The sequence below is a fragment of the Loxodonta africana genome, chromosome 3, assembly GCF_030014295.1.
Source record: "Loxodonta africana isolate mLoxAfr1 chromosome 3, mLoxAfr1.hap2, whole genome shotgun sequence".
In the NCBI taxonomy this organism is placed as follows: domain Eukaryota; kingdom Metazoa; phylum Chordata; class Mammalia; order Proboscidea; family Elephantidae; genus Loxodonta; species Loxodonta africana.
This window is the reverse complement of record NC_087344.1, coordinates 28,891,829-28,898,692: the sequence shown is the minus strand read 5'-3', so window position 1 is coordinate 28,898,692 and position 6,864 is coordinate 28,891,829.

The window sequence follows — 6,864 nt, the reverse complement described above, 5'->3', positions numbered from 1 at the left end:
GGTGACTATTAAACACATTTAGTTACATAACCAAAATGAACTTGACATAAAATATACAAAAGTAAACACAAGAACAATGAAAAAAAAAAACTTCAAATTTTCCAAGAGAAATTTAAAATTGAAGAGCAAAGAAGAAATGTGACATAAACACAAGAAATAAAATACACATAGGAATTATTTTTAAAAAATGATGAAGTTGAGATCAAACATATCAATCACATCGATAAATGTGAACGGGGTTAACTCATTAAAATAAAAATATGTTCAAATTAGTTCATAAAGCAAAATGTATCTCCATGCTATATACAAAATATACATATCCAAAAGTGGTTCAAAAAGGTTAAAAATAAAAGGATGAGCATACACCAGGCCATTAAAATAATAAGAAAGCAGGGACTGCAATTCTGATATCAGACAATGTAAAATTCATGCTAAAAAGCATTATATTAAACAAAAAGAGCTTTTTATAGTTCCAAATGTCATAATACACAATGAACGTATAAATTATGTATATCTATGTACAAAACAACACATAATTCTCTATATGATACAGAAACTAAAGATGCAAGGAGAAAAAGACAGAAACATGCCATAAATTAAAGACTTTAACAAAGCACTCTAGTACAGACAGTTCAAATAGACAAAAATTAAGTAATACTACAGAACTGTACTGTCCATTATGGTAACCACTAAACACATGTGGCTATTGAGCACTTAAATGAGGCTAGTCCATATTGAAATGGACTTACTCTAGGTGTAAAACACATATTAGATTTTGAAGATTTATTGTAATGAAAGAATGTAAAGTATCTTAATAATTTTAATGTTGGTCGTATGTTGAAATGATAATATTTTGAAATATTAAGTTAAATAAAATACGTTATTGAAAGTAAATTCACCTGCTTATTTTTAGTTTTTTAATGTGGCTACTAGAAAATTTTTAGTTATATGTGGATCACATTATATTTCTATTGGACAGGCTGATATAGGAGATATAAACAACATGATCAACAAAGAAGATCTTATGGCTAGATATTGAACACTATACCCTAACAATAGGGAATATAAATTTTCTGAAGTAAACATAGAACATACACTACAACTGATTTTTCAATTATGTCACAAATAAAATATTAGTAAGTCCCATAAAAAATTACTAAAAAACACTTTGATCACAGTGCAATAAAACTAGCAATTAAAAGCAAATTTACATTTAAAAAATTCCAACTGGAAATTTTATAAAGATTCCATAAACCAAATTTGGATGAAAGGGAGAATAAACAGAAATTACAGATTTTCTGAGAAATAATGATCCTTGAAATTTGGCGCATCAGAATCTAGGGGCTACATTTAAAGTAGTAAATCAGAGGAAATCTCACAGCTTTCAGCATGTATATCAATAAAAATGCAAGCATAAAAGTTAATTAAATTCCTAACGCAAAGACTAGAAAAAGTAAAACAAAGTAAACTAGAAGAAAGCACAAGGAATTATGTGATTATCTCAACAGATACAGAAAAAACATTTGCTAAAATTCAACAATTATTTACAATTAGAAATAAATCTTAGCAAACTAGGAATAGAAGGTAACTTTCTTAGTATTATAGAGATTATCGCAAAAAAAAAAAAAGAGAGAGAGAGAGAAAAACCTACAGTAAATGTCATACCTAATGGTGAAATACTGGAAACTTACTAGCTAAGATTAGATATGAAACAAAAATGTCCACTATTACTACTTCAGTTAACCATTGTACTGGTGGCTGTAGCCAGTGAAATATGTCCAGGGAAGGAAATAAAAGGCCAAAAGATTAGAATGGAAGAAATAAAACTATCATTATCCACAGAATGCATGATCATGTGTGTAGGAAATCTAAAGGAACTCAAAGATAAACTGAAATTAATAAATTAGTACATAAAAGTCTATTTTATTTCTCCATACCAGCAGCAAAGAGAAAACAAAAATTTATAATAGCATTTTAAAAAACAACATATGTAGAAATAAAACTAATAAAACATGTGCGGAAAAATACTAGACAATTTTAGGAAAGCCCAAGTAAATGCAGAGATAGGCCAAGTTCATGGCTGGACAATTCAACACTGTAAAGACAACAATTCAATGCAATGTCGAACAAAACACCAGCAGCAAGTTTGTTGTTATTCTGCAGAAATTGAAAACCTGCCTATAAAACTTATATGGAAATCTTGATGAATCTTGAAGAAAAAAATCAAAGCTGGAGGACTCACAAGATATTAAGATACTATACAAGAATAAACAAATAGATCAAAGGAACAAAATTAAGTCCAGACCCACACATATATAGACACCTGATTTATAACAATACAATGGTAAAAAGAATGTCTTTTCAGTAAATGCTGCTGGATGATGTGGATATTCATTAAGAGTAATTTTTCTTTTACTCCTACTTCACACTGTACACAAAAGTCAGTTCCAGATGCACTGTAGATTTAAATGGTAAAGATAAAACAAACGAATTTTTGAATCAGGCACAGGAAAATATATTCATCGCCTTGCAGTAGGCAAGGATTTCTTAAACCACCAACCCATCGCCATCGAGTTGATTCCAACTCGTAGCAGCTGTATACGACAGAGTACAACTGTCCCATAGAATTTCCAAAGCTATAATCTTTATGGAATCAGATAGCCAGGTCTTTCTTCTGTGGAGTGGCTGGTGGATTCAAACTGCCGACCTATTGGTTAGCAGCCGAGTGCTTAACCACTGTGCCTCCAGGGCTTCTTAAGGATTTCTTAAACAGGCCCCTAATAAGCATTAACCACAGAAAAATGATAAACTGAATTACATTAAAATAAAAAATTTCTTAAGAGTCAAGTGAAAATAAAACACAACTTACCAAACCTTATAGGATCCAAGAAAGTCAGTACTCAGAGGGAAACTTATAGCAATAAATGCCTGCATAAATAAAGAAGAAAGGTCTCAAATTAACAGCCTAACTCAACAACTCCAGGAACTAGGAAGAGAAAAGAAAAGTAAGCCTAAACCTATCAGAAGAGAGGAAATAGCAAAGATCAAAGCAGAAATAAAATTGAAAACAGAAAAACAACAGAATCAATAAAACCAGAAGGTGGTTATTTGAAAAGATCAATAAAATTGACAAACCTTTAGCTAGACTGACAAAGAAAAGAAGACAAAAGATGCAACTAATCAAAAAAAAAAAAAAATGAAAGAGGGGACATTACAGCTGATCTAATAGAAATAAAGAGAATTACGACAGAATATTATGAACAACAGTATGGCAATAAACTGGATAACCTAGATGAAATGGAAAAATTCTTAGAAGTACAGGACCTATCCAAACTGACTCAAGAGGAAATGGAAAGTCTCAAAATACCCGTAACAAGTGAAGAAATTGAATCAGTAACCAAAATCTAAAAACAACAACAACAACAAAAGTCCTGGACCAGATGACTTCACTGGGGGATTCTACCAAACATTCAGAGAAGAATTGATACCAGTACTATTTCAACTCTTCCACAAGATACAGAAGGAAGGAGTACTTCCCAATTCATTCCATGAAGCAAACAAAACCCTGATACTAAAATCAGACAAAGACACCACAAGAGAACTACAGTCTAATATCTTTTATGAATATAGATACAAAAACCCTCAACAAATTACTAGTGAGCAGAATCCAACAGCATATTAAAAGAATCATACACCATGACCCCACCATGTGGCTGTCAGTTTGTCATATGGTGGTGCCTTGCATGTTGCTGTGATAGTGGAAGCTTTGCCACCAGTATTTCAAATACCAGGAGGGTCACCCTTGGTGGACAGGTTTCAGTGGAGCTTCCAGACTAAGACAGACTAGAAAAAAGGATCAGGCAGTCTACTTCTGAAAAAATTGGCCAGTGAAAACCTTATGAATAGCAGTGGAACATTGTCTGATATAATGACAGAAGATGAGCCTCTCAGGATGGAAGCACTCAGATGACTTGGGCAAGAGCTGCCTCTCAAAGTAGAGTTGACCTTAATGATGTGGATGAAGTCAAGCTTTCGGAACCTTCATTTGCTGATGTGGCACAAATCAAAATAAGAAGAAACAGCTGTAAATATTCATTAATAATCAGAACAGTATGAATTTAGGAAAATTGGAAACCATCAAAAACGAAATGGAATGCATACAGATCGATATCCTAGGCATTAGTGAGCTAAAATGAATGAGTATTGGCCATTTTGAACCAGACAATCATATGGTTTACTATGCCGGGAATGACAAATTAAAGAGAAATGAAGTCATGTTCATCATCAAAAAGAACATTTCAAGATCTATCCTGAAATATGATGCTGTCAGTGATAGGATAACATTGATTCAACTACAAGGAAGGCCAGTTAATACTATTATTCAAATTTACTCACTAGGGCCAAAGACAAAGAAATTGATTTTTTTTTACCAACTTCTGCAGCTTGAAATTGATCAAACATGTAATCAAGATGCATTGATAATTACTGGTGTTTGGAATGCAAAAGTTGGGAGCAAAGAAGAAGGATTGGTAGTTGGAAAATATGGCCTTGGTGATAGAAATGACATCAGAGATCACATGATAGAGTTTTGCAAGACCAAAAACTTCTTCACTGCAAATACCTTTCTTCAACAACATAAATGGTTGCTATAAACATGGACCTCACCAGATGGAATACACAGGAATCAAATAGACTACGTTTGCGGAAAGAGACGATGAAAAAGTTCAGTATGATTAGTCAGAACAAGGCCAAGGGCCACCTGTGGAGCAGACCATCAATTACTCATATGCAAGCTCAAATTGAAGTTGAAGAAAATTAGAACAAGACTAGGAGAGCCAAAGTGTGAGTTTGAGTATATCCCACCTAAATTTAGACGCCATCTCAAGAATAGATTTGATGTGTTGAACACTAGCAACAAAAGACCAGATGAGTTGTGGAATGACAACAAGGACATCATAGCAAGACGTTATCAAAAAGGCAGGAGAGAAAGAAAAGACATCTTTCATCAAGAAACCAAGAGGTCATTCAAAAAAACAGGAAAGAAAGAAAAGACCAAAATGGATGTCAGAAGAGACTCTGAAACTTATTCTTGAATGTCGAGTACCTAAAGCAAATGGAAGAAATGATGAAGAGAAGAACAGAAGATTTCAAAGGGTGGCTCAAGAAGAAAAAATGAAGTATTATAATGAAATGTGCAAAGACCTCAAGATAGAAAACCAAAAAGGAAGAACACGCTCCACATTCGAAGCCAAAAGAACTAAAGAAAATACTTCAAGCCTTGAGTTGCAATATTAAAGGATTTTATGGGGAAAATATTAAATGACGCAGGAAGCATCAAAAGAAGATGAAAAGAATACAGTCATTGTACCAAAATAATTGGTCGATTTTCAATGATTTCAGGATATAGCATATGATCAAGAATCGATGGTACTGAAGGAAGAAGTCCAAGCTGCACTGAAGTCATTGGCAAAAAACAAGGCTCCAGGAATTGACGGATTATCAATTGAGATGTTTCAACAAACAGATGCAGTGCTGGAAGTGCTCATTCATTTATGCCAAGAAACTTAGAAGACAGGTACCTGGCCAACTCACTGGAAGAGATCCATATTTATACCTATTCCCAGGAAAGGTGATCCAACTGAATGTGGAAATTATCAAACAATATGATTAATATCACATGCAAGCAAAATTTTGCTGAAGGTCATTCAAAAGCAGCTACAGCAGTATATCAACAAGGAATTGTCAGAAATTTAAGCTGGATTTAGAAGAGGATGTGGGTTCAGGGATGTCATTGCTGATGTCAGATGGATCCTGGCTGAAAGCAGAGAATACCAGAAAGATATTGACCTGTGTTTTATTGACTATGCAAAGGCATTCGATTGCATGGATCATAACAAATTATGGATAACATTGCAGAGAATGGGAATTCCAGAACGCTTAGTTGTGCTCAGGAAACCCTGGTGGCTTAGTGGTTAAGTCTTATGGCTCCTAACCAAAAGGTCGGCAGTTCAAATCCACCAGGTGCTCCTTGGAAACTCTATGGGGTGGTTCTACTCTGTCCTATAGGGTCACTATGAGTCGGAATCAACTTGACGGCAACGGGTTTTTTTTTTTTTTTTTTAATTGTGCTCATGAGGAATCTCTACATAGATCAAGAGGCAATTGTTCAAACAGAACACGGGGATACTGCATAGCTTAATATCAGGAAAGGTATGAGTCAGGGTTGTATCCTTTCACCATAACTGAGCAACATCATGATAAATGGAGAAAAGATTGAGGTTGTCAAGGATTTCATTTTACTTGAATCCACGATCAACACCCATGGAAGCAGAAATCACAAGACGCATTGCATTGGGCCAATCAGCTGCAAGCGATCTCTTTAAAGTGTAAAAAAACAAAAATGGCACCCTGAAGACTAAGGTGCGCCTGGTCCAAGCCATGGTGTTTTCAATTGCCTCGTATACATGCAAAAGCTGGACAATGAATAATGAAGACCAAAGAAGAACGGAAACCTTTGAATTGTGGTGTTGGAGAACATTGAATATACCATGGACTGCCAAAAGAATGAAAAAATCTGTCTTGGAAGAAGTACTACTAGAATGCTTCATGGAAGCAAGGATGGTGAGACTGCATCTCATATACTTTGGACATATTATCAGGAGGGATCAGTCCCTGGAGAAAAATATTATGCTTGGTAAAGTACAGGGTCAGCGAAAAAGAGGATGAGCCTCAAGGAGATGGATTGACACAGTGACTGCAACAATGGGCTCAAACATAGCAACAATTATAAGGAACAGGCAGTGTTTCGTTCTGTTGTATAAAGGGTCCCTATGAGTCAGAACCAACTCAATGAAACCTAACAAT